Source organism: Saimiri boliviensis, chromosome 8 (assembly GCF_048565385.1).
Source record: "Saimiri boliviensis isolate mSaiBol1 chromosome 8, mSaiBol1.pri, whole genome shotgun sequence".
Taxonomy (NCBI): Eukaryota; Metazoa; Chordata; class Mammalia; order Primates; family Cebidae; genus Saimiri; species Saimiri boliviensis.
In genome coordinates this window covers 27952097-27974897 of record NC_133456.1, presented here as the reverse complement: position 1 = coordinate 27974897, position 22801 = coordinate 27952097, and the positions used below count along the sequence as shown (strand labels likewise).

General features: G+C 41.1%; 1 long non-coding RNA gene across 1 annotated transcript; it reads left to right on the top strand.

Annotated features, from left to right (window-relative positions):
* The first annotated feature begins 1575 nt into the window (after positions 1-1575).
* Positions 1576-22498, top strand: LOC141585351 (uncharacterized). Its single transcript, XR_012518765.1, has 3 exons — positions 1576-1662; positions 9112-9177; positions 19505-22498. It is a non-coding gene; the product is annotated as an uncharacterized LOC141585351 (long non-coding RNA).
* The last annotated feature ends 303 nt before the right edge of the window (positions 22499-22801 follow it).

Below are 22801 nucleotides of genomic sequence, written 5' to 3'. Positions count from 1 at the left end.
TTGTGTCCGGGTTCCCAATTACACGCTGTTAAATCCAATGTCATCTCTCAGCCTCAGCTCAACCTATCAGCAGCATTTGACTCTTGATAACTTTCAAATAATTGAAACACTTCTTTTCCTTGGATTCTAGGACATCACACTCTTGGTTTTTCCTTCCTCTTTGGCTGTCTTTCTTAGGCTCTTTTGCTTGTTCTTCCTCCTCTCCCTGACATTTTGATCTTGGAGTACCCCAGGATTTACACTTGGACTTCTCTATCTATATGCACTCTCTTTTTGATCTCATCCAGTCTCATGTTTTGAATATCAAATGTATGTCTTCAGCCCTAATCCTTTCCTAAACACCACAATATAACATCCAACTGTCTACTTTGCACCATCGCATGTCTAATAGGCTTCTCAGGCTGAGTACCCCACAACTGCACTCCAAGATTCCTCTCCAAACCACCTCCTCCAGGCTTCCCTGTAGCAGCAAATGACAACTGTAAATTCCAGTTGCTCAGGCTAAAAAACCTTGGCATTATCCTTGACTGCTTTTTCTCCCACACCTTAAATCCACTCAGAGCAAATGCTATTGGCTCTATCTCCAAAAGTCATTCAGAATTAGAGCACTTCTCTCCACACCTATCACCTTGGTCCAAGCAAGCTTCATCTCTCACCTGGACCATTGCAGTGGCTTCCTAACCCATCTCCTGTTTCTGCCCTTTCCCTCCTGTGGCCTGTTCTCATCACAGCTGCCTAATCACTTTTTTGGAAACCTAAGACTGATCATGTCATTCCTCTATTTAGAACTTTCAGTGGCTCTTACCTTATGCAAGTAAAAGTGAAAGTAACCCACAAGCCCTTAAACTCTCTGAACACATCATTTTCTCTTTTCTCCTTCACTACCCTCCAGCCATGCTGGCCATCTTACTATCCCTCAGAAAGGCCAGACCCTCTCCCGCCTCAAGACTTGCACTTGCATTTCCTCTGCCTGGAACACGATTTCCTCAGATATCCACATGGTTCACTCCTTAGCACCTTTGGCTTGTATCCAAATGTGACCTTCTGAGGGAGTCTTATCTGACTCTTTTAAGTGGAACACCAATATCCCTTCCGACGCCTCCCTTGCTTTACAATCATTACATACTATGTATTTTTAAATTTTTGTTTTATTAATTTCTCTATTTTTTCACTGGAGGGCATGGGGTTTTGGTTGTTTTAGTCGCCGCTATATTTCTGGAGCTAGAACAGAACTATGCACATAATGGGCACCATAAATATTTGTTTACTGAATTAAATTCTCTTTTTTATTCTCTCTTTCCACCTTGCTTCCCCTTCCTTCCTTATTCCAAGAGGCCCTTCTGAAAAATGATATGTCAGTGTCCTTTCAGCTTTGCATGTTCAGTGTCTTAGGGACTGAAGTTCTCTCTGGCCAAATAACGACAGGTCTGGCACCAGAGAATGGGAATCCTGACTGCCATCTCTACTATCTTAGCCTTATAATAAATATCAACTGTCTCATACCAGCTGTGAGCTCAGAAATTCATTCTCCCTGTTCTATGTGGCTTATACTGTGGCTCATTTTCCCCAGATCTTCAGTGTGCCATTTCATAGGAGGAAACAAGAGCAACCCCAACCCAGCTGCTGCCTGGATCATGATGAGGCTGGGGCTGAGCAGTGAAGGTGAGTATACCACAGTCGGGACCTTGGCTCAGGTTCAGCACAGTTCTGGGATTTAGCTGTGGGGTATGGTTGTTAGACTCTCCATGGAGCCAATCTACCTGTGTACATAAACTCCTTTCACATATATATCTGTGGGATTTTTTTGCTGTGTAGCAAATTACCACATACTTAGCAGCTTAAAGCAACACAGATTTATTATCTCAATTTCCAGGAGCAGGAGTCTGGGTAGGCTAGCTGGGTCCTGCACTAAGTGTCTTGCGAGCCTAAAATCTAAGTGTTGGCTAGGGCTGTGCTCTCATATGAGCCCTAGGTTCCTCTTCCATATTCATTCGTTGCTGGCAAAATTCAGTTCCTTGCGGATGTGGGACTGAAGTCCCTGTTTTCTCGCTGGCTTTTTTTTTTCGCCAGGGACTGCTCTCAGCACCTAGAAGCCACCCTCAGGTCCTAGTCCTATTGCCCTCTAATGGCAGTTTGCAACATTGATGTTTGCTTTCTTCCAGGCCAGCAGAGGCATCTGTTGTTTCTTTTGTCTGTTTTTTAAGGCTCTCCTGATTAAGTCAGATCCGCCCAGGATAATCTCCCTTTTGACTAACTCGAAGTCAGCTGATTAGGGACCTTAATTACATGTGAAAGTTCTCTTTTACCACAAAATACGAATCACAGGAATAATCATAGCTTCTCATATTTGCAGGTCTCACCCACAAAGAGATGATGAGCTTATACAGGGCACATACAATATGGGGTGGAAATGTTGGAGGCCGTCTTAGAATCCTACCTTCCACAATATGCCTCTTTGTGAGAGAAAATGATGAGAAGGTCCATCATCTGTATTTAGAGTTGGAACCAGTGAGGTGACAAGCACAGCCACTCATTGTGGTTGTGGATTCCCTCCTCTTCCTGCGGCCTCTGTGTGTAGTCTTTTTCCAGAACCTAGGAGAGCAACACCTCCTATAGCCACTCAATTAAGAAGAACAAACCACAAAATTCCACACAAGTAAAAATGTCTACCCAATCAAATTCTATTTCTTTAAGGACTTGAGTGATTGGAGGAAAAAAAAGAGAATATTTACCACTGGGAGGTGGGGTGAGTTGCGTGGACAAGATTTCTCCCTTCTTGACACCTGTGTCTTCTGTGGCTGCTCTGATTCTCCTTTGGACTGCCCTGGCCCATTTGGCACCTTCGCATACATTAGAAAAGGGTGGTTACTCAGGGGTAGATGTAGCCCCTTGGGCATATGACCTGACAAGTAGGGTAGGAGCTGAACTTCAGCCCACTCTCACCCTCAGAAAACTGCTTGGTTTTCCTGCCTCCTGAGCCTTCTATTCCTATCCCACATTATTCATCTTCTAAATATGCACAATACTCTCTTGCTCCCCACCATCACCAAAGGAAAAAGAAAACCTTAGTCCTTAGTTTTCTCTCTATCTTCCCTTCATGAGAATTCCTATCCTCCTACCGATAGAAGTTTTCCAGCTGGCTCTCTGCGTGGATGACTCCAATCTACACCTTAAGTCTCAACCTCCCTGCTCAACTCAGTCCCTTGTCCAAATCTCCACTCCCCTCTGCCTCTTCTCACACAGCCCATCTGCCTCTCAGCTACAGGCCCCGTGCCTTTGTCTGTTTCTTGCCAGTCTCACTGCTCCACACTGATCTAAGCCCATAGCATCTTACATTCACCTTGTGTTTCAATGATTTTCTGATCATGGTCTCCTCCATTTCCCCTTCCAGTAGTTCTCAACTTGGAGGTGGTTTTGCAGCCCTAGGGTACATTTGGCAATGTGTGATGACGTTTTTTTACCATCACAACTGGGAGTGGGCTGCTATTAGCATATAGAGGGTAGGGGCCAGGGCTGTTGCTAAACATCCTACAAAGGGGAGGACAGTCCCCCAAACAAATAATTATCCTACTCCAAATGTCAGTTGTGCTGTGACAAAGAAACTCTGACCTATGCCAATTCCTACAAGCTTCCTGAATGTTACAGCCTTATTCTTCTTAGGAAAATGCACTGTGTACATATTGCCTCCTCACTGGAAAAAAAATATTTCCCATTTCCTATATCCACATGTCTACTTCTGCTTAAGATGATCTCCCCCTTCCTTTTCTATGCCAGTGTATCCTCCTTTTGTCTTAAGGCCCATTGCAAGCTCTCCAGCCTGTGTGCTAGGCTAGTCTCCATTTGTCTCTCTAGGTCTACTCTCTAGCCTCCCTGCTCTAGCCTGGTGTCTGCACCAGAATTGTATCCCCTGGGCTTCCTTGCTCTCTAGTAGCTGGTTGGATTTGGCCTGTTGGCGGTATCAGCTGGTGGTCATACATTAGGTATATATTTCCCAATGTATGACCAAACTGAGCTTCTAGCTTTGCCTCCGTAGCCTCAGCTACTGTCTAGCACTCTGTCTTCCATGGAACCAGTTCTCATGTGGCTCCAATAACATCATTCCCTCCCTTTCCCTTTCAGGTCTAGGGGTGGTAACGGCTTCCCACAATTGCTAGTCCCTAAGTTCACCACTGTGATTGGTTCACTCAACTCTGCCCATTCTCTGGTAAATATTTCCGTAGTCAAACTCTTTTGAGTAAGCCATCTGCTTCCTGCCAGATCCTCAATGATGCTCAGTCACTTAAGGATTCTCTCTTCTCTTGGCTCTCATACAAAACTTACAGTTGGGACCACTCCTCTGTCATTCTGCATGTACGCCTTGATACTGCTGTGATCCACTTACATCTCGTATTTTCATGGTTTCTAACCATGTTGCAAACTCCAGTGGGTCAGGGCTATCTAATGCAGCATTTCCACTCTCCTCACATAGTGTCTGCTCAATTAATGTTTACCAATGAAAATTATAATAATAAAATGTGTTGGAAAATTACATGATTTTATAAACAAAGTGACTTTAAATGATTGATTTTCTTTTGTACCACAGTTATTTGAGGTGATTCTTTTTCTTCTCATGTTAGATGGGTAATGTGACAAGAGGAATGAAGTGATTTTGAGCACGATAACTTTTCCATGACATTTCTAAACCGGCATGTGCTTTGGGACTTGAGTTCCGCTGCTCCAATGCTCTGTTTTGCTTCCTTCCTGGTTCTTGATGGCATGCTGTGTATTTGTGGCGGCTGCATAAGGAATTCTAAGTAAAACTGGTAATTTCTCTACTGGCTTCCTTCTTTGAAAACAGTATTCTCTCCCTTCAAAGCCCCTTGCTGCGTTACGCTATACCTGGTCTGCAGGGAGCAGATATTCCATGTGCTCCGTACATCTAAAGGCTGCTGCTGCACCGTACCAAAACATGTGCTTCATAATGCCTTTCTGTCCCATGATTCACTTCAACGAGTTTTTATTTAAATATTTAATCGTGTAAAAAGTGGTGTAAGTGCCCCCTTAGGGAATCTTGGTAAAGTACAGGGATGTAATCAAATGGTTTGCAAATTGTCCTTATTTGTTTATAACTCTAATTTTAAAAGGACCAGAGTTATAAAAGGGATATTCACATTTCACAGAAATGCTATCCTAAGGAATGAGGGACAATTATTCCTAGGAAAAGGGGGCAATGCCAGATCATTTCCTAGAGTTATTGTGCCTTATCCATCAGTGTTTTAACGGTTTTTGTGGGAGTGATTTTAAAAGCTTTTCCTTTTGCTCTCTGCAAATATGTCTCCGTCTGCCTAATTATGCTGTGAGAGTCTCAGTTTAACCTCGTGGCTCTGGTTATTTTCATGCCAAAATTTACACCCAAAATTTTGCTCTTTACCAGAATGATGTCGAAGATGATTAGAGAGGAATAGTAGGCATTCTGGTTCACAGTCCACCTTGATAATTTCACGGAAGGGCTTGGAAAATATGAAGCTGAAATAGAAGCTAAGTGACCAGGGCCATGCTGTGATTTTTGTGGGAAGTAGGAACTTTTGCCTTTTTGGACCCCTTCCTTCATTAAAAATATGAAAAATTCATATTTTATCACTGTGTTGGCATTATGGTAAATACATGAATACAATATGTTAAAACATTTTGTATACCCCTAACAGTATTTTGGTCCCTAGGTACTGTGTCTCCTGTGCCTAATGTATGAGTTGGCCCTGTTTGTGAGCAATGGGAAAAGAATGTAGCTTAACTCCTTTTTCAGGGTCTAAAGATACCGAGGTTCCAGTCTGTTCTGAATGATGGCTGAGTTGGAAGGTTATAATCACAAATAAGGCAAATTCCTGTTCTTCCTCTGAGAGGCTTTGGGGGACTTTGAAGGAGTGAGCAGCTGTGGACCACAAAGCTCGGCTACTTCCAGATATGCGCTGCTCTTCACCTTGTCCTAGGGTGACATCACCTTCTCCATAGGTGACAGATAGTGTGATAGTCTCTACTCTGGGAGGGTCCAGGGTGACTGTTTCCATCCCATAGATGGGGAGCCTCAAGCATGGTGAGATGAGCCTGGGTAGCTTGCTCCTCTTCCTCTGAATCAGATTCTAATGCCTTGCTGCTTTCTTGGCAGCAAGAAGGAGACATCTTTATTTTTTTTTTTTCCTGACTATAAAAGTGATACTGGTTTATTATGAAATTTTTAAAAATATAAGAAGTTGAGAGATTTTTTAAAAGAACACCTCCCTTGATCCTGCCTCCCAGAGCCAACCACTGCTAACTGCTTCATGAGGTTGTATAAATGGGTACACCATACCACAGGTGGGACAGCACTATTTAAGCTCCCGGGAGCCAGCCAGAAGTGCCTGTCATTGCTGCTATTTCTGTCTGATGTCTCTCTCAACTGTAAAATGGCTAGATTTTATAATATTCTCCCTTCAAATGCTTACAAGCTACAATGTTAGCTGGAAAAGGCAGATTGCAAAAATTTTATACAGTATGATCTCAAACATGGAAAAACATGCATAAAAAATTGAGTAAGGTAATAGATAACTGTATCAACAGTGGTATTAGCTATCCCTCAGCTATGGGAGCTCCTGTATGGGTGACTAACAGCTTTTTGTGGGGATGGTAGCTTTTCAGCACCACGTAACATCCCCCAGAAGGCAATTTCCTCATTTTCCTTTGAATAAAATTGCTCCTGTTTGCACTTCTTAGAATAGGGCAAGAGGAACTGTGATCTCTCCATGCTTGAACTTCAGACCTTTGGAGGTTGTTGTCCTCTTTCATTTTCTCTTCCTTGCACCCACCCATGAAACAGCAGTTTCTTCAGGCTTCTATTTGTGTTCGAGGCTGGCAGCGGGTTTTCCCAGACATCTTCTTGGGAACATGAATCTATTCTCTACATAAAAGCAAAGATACAATTAAAGCTACACATCAGAGAGAAATGAAAGGCACTGACAACTCCACGTTAACATGGAGAGGATGCTGCTGAACAAGGTCAGTTTCTGCTAGAAGACTCTTCTTACTGTTGCCACAAATGCAGAAAAACAGCTCCTAGTGCCTATGCAGCCACTCAAGACTAGCTTATCTGAGAGAGACAGGCATCTGCAGACAAAAATATTGTGTTTTCCTCAGTGGCTTGATCCAGTGTTTTACCATGTTTCCCTTAGCTCTTACCTAATCTTGCCTACTCAACTCATCATTCCATGTCTATTTTTCCTGAAGAAGACAAGACAGAGAACATTGGCTTGTGCATCCTGACACAATAACCTTCCAAAGCTTGATGCTGGGTTTTCTTCTAAAGTGTCTATATCATGCCCTGAATATTAGAATACCACTAGATGAAAGAACTTTGAGTCTAGATTGTACATTCAATAATTTAATTCAACACTATTTGTTTGAGCATACTGTGTGCTAAGCAGGAAAGAAATAGTCAAGGGGAACACAGTCTGCACCAGAAGTCATCAGCATGTGCTACATCAGATGCTGTGCACCAAGATCCCAAGTCCTCTTTTGGTTTATAAAGTGAGCTTTGAAGTCAGATAAACTTGGGTCTAATTCATTTTTTGCCACTTCCTTCTTCTGTTACCTAGGCTAAGCTGCTCAACTTGCATGAGTCTCAGTTTTGTTACACACAAAGTGGGGATAATAATACCTATTTCACATGTTGTAGAATAATTGAAATTATTTAAGCAAAGCACAGTTCCTAAAGCGGAAGTTACTCTGTAAATGTTGTTTCTTCCTTGAGATTTTATGATGCTTTGGTGATGGGGACATCAGAGATACTGAGTATCATATAAAATTGATTTTTAATTTGAAAATGTAAATTTGTACGTGTATTGTTTACTTTGTGGATTAACTACAAATCCAAATTGGCTTCCCACAAACTCAGGTTATAACTTATCATTTAATATGCCAACATTCATTTGTTTATTCAACAAATATTTAAATATCTTTTATGGCACAGTCAATGCATGTGTGAGGAATAAACACTGCCTTTAATATAAGCTTAGTCCAGACATAATCAGGAAAGGAAATCTGCCATGAAGAAAATCCTGTATGGAAGACATTTTTGGGACAGTGGAAGATGGGTTCAGAAAAGCACAGCTACCAGCAGAGACACTCCTCAAATGCTAGCAGAAAAGAACGCTAACAAATGCCTGACTGCAGAAGAATCCTGGGAGCCTGGACTTGCCTCTCATTCTTGAATTGCATTTATTCTGGGAACTAAGCAGAGTGCTGTGTCAATCTGCTATGAGGGAGGCAGGAATTATAAATAGAATATATGCTAGAAATAGAAAATAAGATGAAAGATGGCATTTTTGGGCTTTCACGGCTTTACCCCGCCCATCTCCTTCAGCAGAGGGAGAAAAGTCATCCAGTTTTGGTGAAGGCAAAAAATTCAGAAGCCATCATTCCAAAAGCAGTAGAAGGGAAGGGGGAACTAGAAAGTATGAAAATGGGCAAAGTATAGAAGTGGGAAGAGTTGAGTGAGATTTGAGCAGAAGGGTGGGAGGGTAAATTGGCCTCCTGGGCAGATGAGAGAAAATTAGAGAGAAGAACCCAGGACTAGGACACAAAATGAAGATTTACCCAGCTGGAGAGAAACTTGAAATAGCAAGATAGTAATAACACATGGCCAGACAGGGATTGGGTTGGAAAAGAATTAAAAAGCGTAAGCCCTAAAAATGAAATTAGGTGGGAAGGCTAATGTGACTGTGAGATAAAAGACCCAGGCCTGATCAATAGCATTTCCAGGTAGCTCCATTTACCCTTTTCCCCAGAGCAGACCTTGACCTTCGGCTTTCAAGGTCAGTATCTTCAAAGGTATTTTTGAATCTGTAATGAGGTGTCATTCCATCAGATATGGGGAAGGGTGTTCTAGCTATGGTTGAGGAAAGCTTAGTGGGAAAAAGTCTTGAAGTCAGAGGCAGGTTCTGGTCCTAGCATTGCCATCAACTAGACATGTGACCTCAAACAAGTCGCCTGACTAGCCTCTGTGAGCTGGGTTTGGATATCATCTCTACCAAGAACTACCTGTTTGATTTTGATCTATTTACTTCCCTTATCTTTGAGCTGTCATAGCTTTCTTTCCTTCAGCAGAGGAAGAAAAACCATCCATCCAGTTTTGGTGAAGGCAAGAAATTCAGGAACCATCATCCCAAGGTAAGTGGAAGGAAAGGAAGAAATTAAAAGTATAAAAGTCGTAAAAAGTATAGAGATGGGAGTGAGATATAAACATAAGGGTAGGCGAGTAAGTTTGTTTCCTGGGCCTTCCTAGCTAGTCTTCATTTTTTTCAAATCCATAAAATGATGGGTATTAGACTCTATGTCTTAAAAGCTGCTACCTGATGAAAGTTCTACTCCTTAATACTTGAATGAATACTTAGGGTGAGAGAGAATGGTGATCTCTAACTTAATTTGTTCTGCAATAGCAAACAGCTCTCACAGAGGTCATTCAGCTGAGATGCTGCATGAATGACAGCTTTAAGTCCTGCTATAGTCAGATATGTCTCCTCTTCACCTGGCAGAGATCCATGCCTTCCACCATTGCTCTGTCACAGGGGTACCAACTTTGGATTTGTGCTGATTGAGTGGGGGAGCTTCCACAGTGTTTGTTCATACAAGAGGGCTTTTAGCAGCTACTCACCCAGAATAATCTGGGAAGAAGGCTTATAGATGCCATAAAATGGAGGTTTCTCAAGGAATCCTCAGGGGAAATGTTATAATAGCACTCTGCTAAGGATATGAGATGCACCTAGTTATTTTGTAAGTAGAAGGTATGGAATTGCAGGTATGATTCTGCTTTTTGCCCCAAAGTGATCCAAGTTTTACAGCCCAAACAAGTTGCAGTTCAGAGAACACACAAGTACATCAGTGTTCAAAAGTGTAGTATGAAGTGGTACTGCCCAAACTCATTAATCAGGAACAGCCACGTGGTATATATAGGAACTTGCATTCTTTTACCTTACAAATTACATTATCAATTCACCTTGATGCAATAATGTGTCCTCCCATTGGTCTTTGAGCTTTACTAAGGTACTTTCTTTGGCCAGAGTTCCCTTGAGGTCACTGTAAATGGAATCCAACCTACCTATGGAGATTCCATGGCTTCTGCTCTGTTTTCTGCTCATCTATTTCTCAGCCCTGAAGAAACTAGTATGCAAAATCCCATCCCCACTAGAGAGTTAATGTTGAACCTTGTCAGTCTTTATTACTTTATCTAGTAAGATACTTCAGAAATAGCTCAGGTAATCTGTCCCAATGTATTCCTGATTTTGCCCAATCAAATACACTTCTGACAATATATATAAATTTAGACACTGGGCCACTGGGTCACACTGTCTGGGGGCATCAGTATTGGAGGCTAGGAGTCCTGGCCAGGGAAAACAGGAGACTTACTGTTTTGTTAAGGATTGTATACAGCACACTCACATCTGGGAATGAATGTGGGTCTTGGTCAGAAAGCATCTTTGTGGGAAACCGAGGGCATTCCCATTATGCAGTGTCCTCTCTGCTGGGGTATTTTGTCACACACAGTGTATTTTGTCACCACATAGTGACAACGTGTGGTGTTTTGCAAAGCTGATCAACTACCATCACTTCTTAGAAGGAGGTAAATCCATTATAAAGATTGATTGATGGCAGGGTCAGACTGACTATGGCTTGCACTTGGAGCCCTGTTTGGGTTAGGGTCTTGCTCCCTAACTCAAACAGAAGTGCAGCCCTGGACAGGTAGCATTAGCATCATCTGAAAGTTTGTGAAAAAGCAGACAAAGGCCTCATGCCAATCCTACTGGATCTATTTGACAAGATTCTATTTAACAAGATTCCCAGGCAATTTGTATGCCCATTAAAGTTTATGAGGCCCTGGGTTAGGGTGCTTTTTTTGAAAAAAACATAAATATCTCTTCTAGAGGCCAGTCATTTACATTGTAATAAGATAGCTTAATCAGAATACTTCTCATTTTTCCCTTAGCTAAAATATGCCAGAATGGGAATTTTTGTTGCAAGGAGCATCCACTCTAATACATTTAATGTAATTCTTCCAATCCATCCAACAGATACTTATTTAGATATATGAGTGCCCTTACAAAAATATACAAGGCTGCTTTACGTGTGTGTTTGATACATAAATGAAATTGTGCAATAAATCCCATTCTGTTTTTGCTTTTTTCCCTCTCAACTCAATTTTTGAGATCACCAAACCCCCAACTTCTGACCACTACTGTAACTTCAGCTTTTACCATGGGGATCTAGCAAGTAGTAGAATCAACTTTTCTTTTGTCATTTGGCTGAATAACTGATTCACAATGAGAAAAAATGTTATGCTCAGGTGTGGTGGGCAGAATAACAGGTCACCAAATGTCCATGTCCTAATCCCTAGAATCTGTGAATGTTACCTTACATGGCAAAGGGGAGTGGAGGTTGCAGAAAAAATTAAGGTGGCTAAGCTGCTGATTTTAAGATAGAGAGAGTGTCCTGGACAATCCAGGTGGGCCCCATATAATCACAAGAGGCCTGAAAAGTGAAAGAGGGAGGCAGAAGAGAAGGTCAGAGGTAGAGCAGGAGATGTGAGAAGAACTAGCCCTGTCCTTGCTGGCTTTGAAGACAGGAGGAGGGCCAGGGGATGAGAAACGTGGGTGATCTCTAGAAGCTGAAAAAGGCAATGAAACTCCCCTAGAGCCCTCAGAAAATAACGCAGTCCTACCAACACATTGATTTTTGCCCAACAAGACATGTGGTAGACTTCTTACCTACAGAACTGTATGACAATACATTTATGTTGTTTTAAGCTATTAAGTGTATAGTAATTTGTTATGGCAACAACAGAAAACTCATAATGCAGGAAAAAATTTATTTGTTTTGAATATGAAAAACAGACAAAACGCTAGAATTATATCTAGTTTTTTTCTTGTTTGTATCTTTTGGAATTCAGGTGCAAATGTTTGAGGTAATCCTCCTTCTCAGTTTGTGGAATATTACCATCTATTCATAGAAGAACCAACCTTTCTGTGAAAACATGTTTTAAAGGTTTATTGTTTTTTCTCCTGCATCTATCATTACCAATCCCACAGCCCTCCTCCCATAGGCATCCACTCTAATACATTTAATGTAATTCTTCCAATCCATCCAACAGATACTTATTTAGATATATGAGTGCCCTTACAAAAATATACAAGGCTGCTTTATGTGTGTGTTTGATACATAAATGAAATTGTATAATAAATCCCATTCTGTTTTTGCTTTTTTCCCTCTCAACTCAATTTTTTGAGATCAATCCAGGTTTCTAAATGAAAATATAATTCATTATCCTATTGTATACACATACTACATCTTACCTGTACATTCCTTAGAGATGGACACTTAGGTCATCTCCAGCAGGGTGGTAGTGAAGCTTGTTAGAAACATCTTGTGTTCCCAGGGAAGAATTTCCCCAGATGTATACCCAGGAGTGGGTTTGGTGGATTCAAGGTGCCCAATTGTCCTTCAGAATGGCTGCACCTGCAGTGGGTGAGGATTCTCTTTCTTCACCTTTTTGCCAATGCTTGGTAATATCTGACTTAAAAAGTGATATGCAATGGCAACTAGCTATGAAAGGAAGTGCTACATAAGTGACTTAGTAGAAATCATGCTGTAAATGCAGAATGAGCAGGGAAAAGTTAAAAAATAATTCTTAGAGGAAGAGAGTCTTACAAGCTGGACAGATGTGGCTGGGAAGAGGAAAGCCCTCCAGGCAAGAAGGATGTATGTGTGGCTCACCATTGAGTGGTCTTTATCACCAGTAAGATCACCCTTTTTCTGACTACAGCTATATGGAACTCAGTCTAGTCTATTTCCAGCCTGAGATTTTTGCCTAACTTCCCTGAGCACGTGAGGAGCTCTCATGACTCAGCTTCCAACTCCTTCTCTGCTTTAACTTCCTCTTTGCCACTTTACAAATTTGTGTGATTTAATGACTTTTAACAGATGCATACCCCTGGAAAACCACCATTATTAACACATGAAATATTTCCATCATTCCAAAAAGTTCCCTTGTATATATTTGCAGTTCATCTTGCCTCCTGCACTTAGCATCACATAACTACTGATTTGCTTTCTGTCACTTCAGGGAAGTTTATATTTTCCAGAATTTTATATAAATGGACTTGTTTAATATGTACTCTTTTGTGTCTGGCTTTTTCCACTCAGCATAATTATTTTGAGATCTATTCATTTTATTGGCATATCAATAATTCATTTGTTTCTATTGCTGAATAGTATTCCATTATAGGAATATATGGCATTTTGTTTATCTTGTTGAGGGATGTTTGTTTTGGGCTGTTATTAAAGCTTCTATGGATATTCATGTATAAGCTTTTGTGTGGACATATGTTTTTATTTTCTTAGATAAATACTTAGGAGTTCACTGTCTGGGTCATATGACAGGTGTGTGTTTAACATTGCAAGAAACTACCAGCTGGGTTCAGTGGCTCACGCCTATAATCCCAGCACTTTGGGAGGGTGAGACAGGTGGATCACCTGAGATGAGGAGTTCTGGACCACCCTGGCCAACATGGCGAAACTCTGTCTCTACTAGCCATACCCTTTTTCAAAGTGATTGTACCATTTTACATTCTCAACAGCATTGTAGGAGAATTCCAGTGGCTTCCACATTCTTGTCAAGGGTTGGTATGGTCAGTCTTTTAAATTTCTTACCATTTTAGTGACTGTGCACTGGTATTTCATTGTGGTTTATTTGCATGATGACTAATGCTCAACACCAACTAATCATGTTGAGCATTTTTAATGTTCTTATTTGCCATTCATATATCTTCTTTGGTGAAGTGTCTCTTCAAATATTTTGCCCATTTTAAAATTGTGTTGTGTTCTTATTATTGAATTGTAAGAATTCTTTCTATTCAGATATAAATCCTTTGCCAGATATGTGTATTACAAATGTTTTCTCCTAGCCATCTACCTCATCCTCCTAAGTAGCTGGGAATGCAGGTGTCCACCACTACTCCAGGCTTTCTTAGTTTTTTTACTGTAGACACAGGGTTTTGCCATGCTGCCAAGGCTGCTCTCAAACTCCTGGGCTCAAGCAATCCTCCTGCCTCAGCCTCCCGAAGTGCTGACATTAGAAGTATGAACCACTGTTTGTACTAACTTTTCATTTTTTAAAGTAGTGTCTTGCAAAGAACAACGTTTTAAAATTTTAATGAAGTCAAATTTATCAACTTTTTGATTCATCGTCCATGCTTTTTGCATAGTAAGAAATCTTTCCCTACCTCAAAATTGCAAAGCTTTTCTTCTATCTTACCTTCTAGAAATACTATTAGATTTTTACATCACTTGTGCTTATTCTTAACTTCCTCATTTGGTGTCTTGGATCCTTGGGTCCATGGAGCTATTCTGGAAGGGTTAGTAGTATCTCTTTTTGCTTGTAATGGGAGCAAACTTTAGGACCTAACTGAAGACCTTTGATTACATGATCAGCCATTTGGGCTTGCAATCATATAAACATGCTGAAGAAAATTTTGGTAGGAAAGTTCTTTCCGACTTAGGTACTGTAGTAGAGAATATGACTAGTTGTCCTTTTGGGAGCCTAAATTGAGTCTATATCCCTCTCAATAAAAGTGGTTGGGGTGCCAGGAGCTGATTTGGCTACAAGAAGAGGGAAGATGTTCTTGCTGAAATACCTGGGGAGAAGAGGGGGCCCAGGAGGGAACAAGGTGTCTGTCCTGAATATTCATGATGAGCCCAATTCTAGCAAGTCAAGCAGAAACTGAAGGATGTGATTTCATAACCGATGTTGTGAGACAGAAGAGTACAGAGGCACCACGTCGGCACCTGGGAGGAAAGTGTCTTAAGGGGGAGGAAGAAAATACTTTTCCCCACTTCACGTAGACTCAGCATGGTTTTAGCCAGAAAACACTCTGGGAAGTCTAGGGCCACTTTGGTATCGTGGGAGTTTGCAGCTCTGGTTGCTCCAAGAGCACAGATATTAATGTAGCATTATTAATATTGATATTAGCACAGATATTAATGTCATCACAGAAAGCAAAAGAGATGAAAAAAGACAGGTTATTCAGTGCATGAGATATTCCCTTTGAGATTTCTCAGAAATGCAGAAGCAGAGGATGTAGCCCAAGTTTGGGTTATTGCCAGGAGCAAGGCAGAAAATGAGGCTTGGGTAAGCTGAAGGTATACTTACAATGGAAATTACTGGCCCAAAGGAGTGATACAGATTACGTAGAGAAGGGACAGGCAGATGGAGTAGGCAAGACATGTTCTCTGAGTGTTGCAGCCACTGAAAAGCCAAGGTACAAAGGCAGGGAGTTATCTGAATTGCCTTCCTGGAGGGTCATGCATTTAGGATCTGACTCACCGATTCTTTCCCTTAATTTTGCTCTGTAGGTTTCTCTAAGAGGGCTAACCTGTGTCAAGCTTTGATAATATCTGAAAAGGCATTCTGGTGCCAAAGTATCATCTCACAAATTATTTAGAAATTGCAAAGTGTACTTTATAATCCAGATATCTGGCGGTTAACCACATGATCAAATTTAGCATCACTAACAGTAGGGCAACTAGATATTATATAGCTCTTGCTGTGATGGATTATAAAGTACACAACATCAACTATGAAGTATTCTTTTTTTTTTTTTTTTTTTTTGATAGGTTCATGCTCTGCCACCCAGTTTATAGTACGGCAGCACAATCATAGCTCACTGCAGTTTGAGATCCCAGTCTCAAGTGATCCTCCCACCTCAGCCTCCGTAGTAGCTGGGACTATAGATGTGTGCCACCACACCTGTTAATTTATATATATTTTTTGGTAGAGACAGGGTTTTGCCATGTCGCACAGGCTATTCTTGAACTCCTGGACACAGGTGTGAGCCACTGTGTCCAGACTATGAAGTATTCTTGCCAAAATTGATTAACCTAAATCTAATCAAACTTCTAGGCCAGAACTGTCCAATAGCAATATAATTTCAGCTACATGTAATTTAAAATTTTCTGGTTATCACCAAAAGCACAGAAAGAAAAAAATAGATAAACTGTATTACATCAAGATTAAATACTTCTGTGCATCAAAATACACAATCAACACAGAGAAAAAGCAAACCACTAAATGGGAGAAAATATTTGCAAATTGATATTCATAATATGTAAAGAATCCTTACAACTCAACAACCATAAAATAAAAAACATTAAAATATGGGGAAATGACTTGAAATAGACATTTCTCTAAAGCAGATGTACAACTGGCCAATAAGCACATAAAAAGACTAATAGGGAAAAGCAAATTAAAATCACAATGAAATCAAACACATTAAGTTGGCTATTATAAAAAGAAAGTGCCAGGCACAATGATGCTGTAGTCCCAGCTACTCAAGAGGCTGAGGTGGGAGAATCCCTTGAGACCAAGAGTTAGAGGCTGCAGTGCACTATGATCATGCCTGTGAATAGCCACTGCACTCCAACATAGGCAACGAGCAGGACCCCATCAATAAAATTAAAAAGGCAACAAAAAATAACAAGTATTGGTAAGGATGTGGAGAAATTGGAACTCTTGCACATTGCTAGTGGGAGTGTAAAATGGTATAGCTGCTGTGAAAAATGGGATGGCTATTCCTCAAAAAATTAACCACAAAATTACTATATGATCCAGCAATTCCACTTCTGGATATTCATCCAAAGAAGTGAAATCAAGGACTCAGACAGATATTTGTACACCCTGTTCATAGCAGCATTATTTACTATAGCCAAAAAGTAGGAACAACCAGAGCGTTCATACATGCATGAATGGATAAACGAAATGTGGCCTATGCAGGTAATGGGATGTCATTCAGCTTTAAAAAGGAAGGAAATTCTCACACATGCCACAGCATGGATAAACCTGGAAGACACTGGGCTAAGTGAAATAAGTCAGTGACAAAAGCACAAATATGGTGTGATTCTATTTACACGAAATACCTAGAGTTATCAAAATGACAGAGACAGAAAGTAGAATGATGGTTGCCAGGGGCTGAGGAGTTAGTATTTTACTGAATGCAGAGTTTCAGTTGGGGTAGATTAAAAAGTTCTGGAGGTGGATGGTGGTGATGGTTGCACAACAGTGTGACTGTACTTAATGCCACTGAACTGTACACTTAAAAATGATTAAAATGGTACATTTTATGTTATTTGTATTTTAGCACAATGAAAACAGCTATAAAAGTCATTCTTGAAACAACTGGGGATATCTGATAGTCTGGAATTACTACTTTTCTTAGGTGTGATAATAGTATTGGGGTTATATAAATTATATAAAAACAGGATAATGCCCTTATTCTTAGGACATGCCTTCTGAACTATTCGAGGATAAAGTACTCTGATATCTGTGACTTACTTTCAAATGGTTTGGAACAATTAAAAACAGAGCATACACACGACGCATTCAGATCGGCAAATGTGGCAAAAGATTAACAACTAGTGAATTAGAAAGAGGGTAAACAGGTATTAATTGTTATATTCTTATACTTTTCTCTGTCTCCTTGAAAATGCTTACAGAAAACATGGGGGCAGGAAAGGAAAGGAGGCTGCGAGACTTCAGGAAATGGTCAAATCATGTCCCCAAGCAGGGGACTTAGTCTTTTCTGTCTTCCCTATAAAATTCCTAAGGATGATCTTTGTCTTCCTCATAAAGTTCTTAAGGATGATCTGTATACTCACAGGGAGCAATGACAAAGGAAAGGAGCTCTTCATGGAGCTCGTGTCTGAAAGATAAGGGCCTCTCTTTGGTGAGTGGTCTAAAGCATGTGGCCTAGGCCAGAGGCTTACCTGTGCCTCTCTTTCCCCCTAAGCATAAGCCCAAGTTAGGAGACTTTCTTCATGGGACAGATCCCAAAAGTGATAAAAGTACTATAGCAAGTATGAGAGAAGAGAACTGAGAATCACACAGCATCTTCAACAATGCAGAGGAAAGAGGAAGAGAGCAGAGTGACAGAGAAAGGACTCCACCTTTTACTAAGTGATGCCCACTCAGTGTGGGAAATCTCTCCATCAAGTTGAGGTACAGAGTGACGGGCATGGGGATAAGGGAAGATGACTTGAATTTCTTCTTTTCTCAGAGGCAAAGATAGATAGATTGAAGCCCTAAGATAGTAAGTATGAGATGGCCACCCTCCCACCCCTGTAAATACTTCAAGCACTGCCATAAATGATATGGAAGCCATTGTTTTTAGAGGATCTGCAAAAAGGGGAGGCTCCAACTTGGAGAAGTTAGTACTCGATAAAGTGGTACTGTTGCTGACCTCTCTAAGTCTGTGTCCAGCAACCAAGACCTCAGCTAGAAGTGGAGGTGTTGTGAGCTATAATAAAATGCTTAGGCGCTCAGAGGAAAAATTACAAGTACCAATGATGGCTTTCATTAACAGCCAAAGAATCACATGAGGTAAAGTTAAAAGAAGCACACCTTACCTGGAGGAATCATCTACTACCTTTTCTTCTGTTTAACTTGTTTTTTATAACCTGACAAAACAGAGGTTCAGATCATAGGCATAATTCAGGTCCTGTAATTTGGAGTGTTATGGAGACAAAGTAACTGAGATTGCTTTGGCATAAATTATTGGCATTATCATTCCCAATTTAACCACTCTGTAAACATTTTATAATACAGATGAGCTCAGAGAAGGGCCAGGGTAGAGGTGAGACTTGGGGATAAGAGAACAGAAAGTAGTAATCTCTTGAAGTAAAACAGAAACCTCTGGCTTCCAACTTAACTGGATGTTGGATGAGTCTCATGCTGAACCAGCAGAAGCTAAGCCACTTACAACTATGCAGCTTCTCCTAAACTCTGGTCTTTTGCCAACTTCCTGAAATAATCAAACCATCCTTGGCACACAGTTAAAACTATTTCTTTGATGCCTCATTATATCTTTTCAAAAAGGGTTAGAAAAGAGGCAATGCCTTTAGCTGAGCAGTTGTTTGTTTCAGAGGATATTGACCTACTGCATCTGATCAGGAATTAGTTTATCCTATATTCCTATTACCACTCATTACAATAACGTAGTGTTAAGGGACTTGGCATGATGAGGGAGTGAGGTAGTTGTAAATATGTATTTTAAATATAGACTTTGTCCTTACATTTGGATTCTCATATATCCCCTAGAGTCTTTAAGGAAATGTGGCTTCTCCAATACTTTCTCAAATAGCTGTTGAGAATCATTCTTTGCAGTGAGAAATATTACTGATGTGGATCCAGAAAACAGTCTGATAGCCACTGCAGGAGGGGTATGTGGAGGAGGAGGTGGTTGTGTGTGTCCTCAGCTCAGTTATCTGCTTAGCCTGAACTGTGAACTCAAGCTCATGTGCAACATAACCTTGCACCTCAAAAATACCTGGGACAGTTGCTCAGTGAGTGGTGGTACATTTAACTTCCTTCCAATTTGGATTTTCTCATCTGGAAATATGAAGCAAGTGTGACAAACACTGAATGCATATCCTTCAGGCTACCTTATCATTTCAGTGTTTTCCAGACATCTCCCTTCTGCCAGCATTTGCATCTTGGTTCTTGAGGACTTTACCTGGAACCCTGGAGGGTCACGAGGTCTTAAGATACATGGCAGTAAAGAAGCGCTGGAAAATTAACCGCCCTGTCCCCCAGGAACATCCCTCAACCACCGAATGGTGAGATATGATGTATAAATATCCCAACAACCTCATCCCTTGGGTGGAATAATTCTGAGGTGTGTGTCTTAGACTGTTTCCCAGAGTTTTTCTGAAGGATTAAGCTATAGTTGTCCTCTGTAGTTGGCTTAATAATTCACATTTTATTGGCTGTCTTCCTTTCCCTGACTCACTTCCTCACTCTCTTGCTGGTATTTCCTTGGATTATCTCCCAAACAAACCACTTGTTCTCAAATCCTTATTTCAAAGTCAGCTTCTGGAAGACCCCAAACTAAGAGTCCAGTATAAGTTAGCATCATTAAAAACACATTGCTGGAGAGCTGCTAAGGGAGAGAGATACTTTCCCCTCTTCTTACTTCTCCCTCCTCACATCCAAGGCAGTGGGGCTTGTGCTGAGGTCTGTGACCTGTACTGGACGTGCTCTCCCCCAAGTAGTCTCTGCCCTGTGAAGACAGACCTTAGGGAGACTTTTCTTCTTTGTTATACTTCAGGCACCATACTCATCACATGACCCAGCAATTGCCAGGCTTTTGCAGTCTCGAGATGGCCTTCTCACATGTTAATCCTCACAACAACCCCAAAGATAGGTCTTACAGGTCTTACCCCTATTCAGTAGGTAAGGAAACCAAAATTCCAATGTTTTCCCAGGATCACTTGGTGGTACATCCCTGCAGGCCAACTGGAATTTGAAGCAAGCAACACAAGCTGGAGACTCTTATTTTCTCTACATGGACTGAAGTTTCACTAAAGACTCAGTAAACACAGTAGATTTTTCTGAGTTTGGGGTTTGAAAGGTCACTGGACCAGGCCAGAAAAGAGAAAGCAGAGAACACATCAATTCTCAGAGTGTGATATGTGGGATTCTTCCAAGTCCTCTCTGGACTGGGTCTATTGCCCCACAGAAGGTGGATGGCATCCTGAATAAGATCAGGTCTTCCAAAGCAGACTCGGAGTTGGAATTTTTGCTCCATCATTACCAACCATACTACTTTGGGTGAATTACTTAAGCAGTCTGAACCTTACCTTCCTCGTCTATAAAACAGAGATAATATTTCTCATGGGGCTGCTGTGAGGATAAAATTAGATTATGTACCCAAAACTCTTTACACAGAAAAGCTTTCTCCCTGGATCTCTCATGTACTCCCTCGATATTCTAGGGGAGTGTGGCTTCTCCAATACCTCCTTAAACAGCTGTTGAGAATCACTGTTTGTAATGAGAAATATTACGACTGTGGAGCCAGAAAAAAGTCTGACAGCCTTTGCAGCAGGGGGATGAGGAGGAGGTGGTTGTGTGTGTCCTCAGCTCAGTGGTAGGTGCCTGGCATGTAGTAGGAATAAAAAAGAAAAGAGAAAAGGTAGCTATTATTAGTAGAATAGTATCCATAACTTCATTTTTTGGCGTAAATCAACAATTTAACAAAAAAACAGACATTATTTTTGTTGGTGCTTTACAAGAAACATTGCTGTTTTCTAATTGCTTCTGGTAGTAGTTTGTTATTATTTTTTCTTTTTGGTTTTATTTTGCGTAAAATGACTAAGTGAGACGAGTCTTTGCAATTTTTTTCTTTCCCACTGACTAGCTGGTCAATGTTCCTTTGAACCTCAGCCCACCCCCCTGAAAAAAGGGAAACAGAACAAATTGAGAACTTATGAAACCACAGCCGAGAGACCTGAATATTTTTCATTTTAGCTTTTCTTGGAAAAACTTGATGAAAAGCCTGTGCCGTGGTTTTAAATGGCATTGGGGTGCCCATCTCCTGTCCCTACCCCTAAGCTCCTGAACATGATTTATATTTCCCTACCTTAAGCTTCTGCAGATTTATGAGACTTTAAACACCATGGTTGGAGTTATTGGAGGTTTAAAGGGATTAAGCAGGTCCGGCAGCACCTGGAGGTGTGTAAGTCGTTTAAAAGATCTATCAGTATTTCCATGTTAAAATTCACTTCTCAAGGATTCTCATATCCTGGATCTGAATCTATTTTGGGCAGAGGAGTAAATTTTTAGGATGTCTCATAAATGGAGAAAAAACCCATCCCTCAATTGCTTCTTGCTTTGTTTTTCAGGCTGTGCCTCTGCTCCCTCACCTCTCTATCTTGCATGTCTAGGTAGTTCCGACTGTGGGGTTTCCCTTCTCTCTGTTCTGTCCTCTCTCAAGCAGTTGATCTCTTGGTGTTCCTCTGTGTTCACAAACTCAGCCTCTGACCCATGAGCCTAACAGCAGCCAGAGGAAACCTGAAGCTTTCTTGCCTGCCCTTGACTCCTTTCAGTCTAGGGAGGGTCCTGGTGGGTGGGAATGCCTCATGACACAGGGTGACAAATCTCTGTGTTTACACCAGAGGGAGCAATGACTCCGTGGCTGAGAGGGGCTGGCTAGAGTCTGGAGTTTCCAAATGTCCATTCAAGGCAAAGCACACACAATTCCTGGGCAGTTAAATTTAGAAGACTCTGTATTGAACGACCTTGAAAATCGGTTCAGGGCACAATATGGGCACACACACTTTGTCATACTCTACAGACACTGGTGAGAGCCAACATTCTTCTCATTGCCAATAATTATGCTCCCCAGCCTCCATGTCTTGCCTCTCACGTTTCTTCCATGTCCCAGCTCTGCTCACCCTGTTAAATCAGGGTGGATGTAGGGAATGTGAACACATTTTAATATCAGCCTGAACCAGACATCACTGGGAAGGAAATTAGAGAAACCATTCCAAAGTCAAGTAAAAATAACTTTTGTGAATACATTCTCAATGGTTCCATTTGTGTGACACCCTAGAAAAGAAAAATCTAATCTATAGTGACAGAAAGCAGACTGGTGGTTGCTAGGGGCCAAGGTAGGGGCAGATTGGCAGAGATGGCACAAGAAACTTTTTGTGATGTTGCAAGTATGCTCCGCCTTGGTTGTTGTGATGGTTGCACAGGTATATAAAGTTGTAAACACTAAAATGTACAATGAAAATGGGTGTGAACTATACCTTGACTTTTAAATGCCTCTGTTGTACATCCATGCCACCCTTTACCTCCATTAGCACAGACAATAGGGAGCTGTGTGTGAATCTTAGAACACTCCCCAGTCCAGGGGTGGTTGTTCAACCAGCCTATGCTGTGTGTCCATAGAAGGCACAGATAACACAAAGC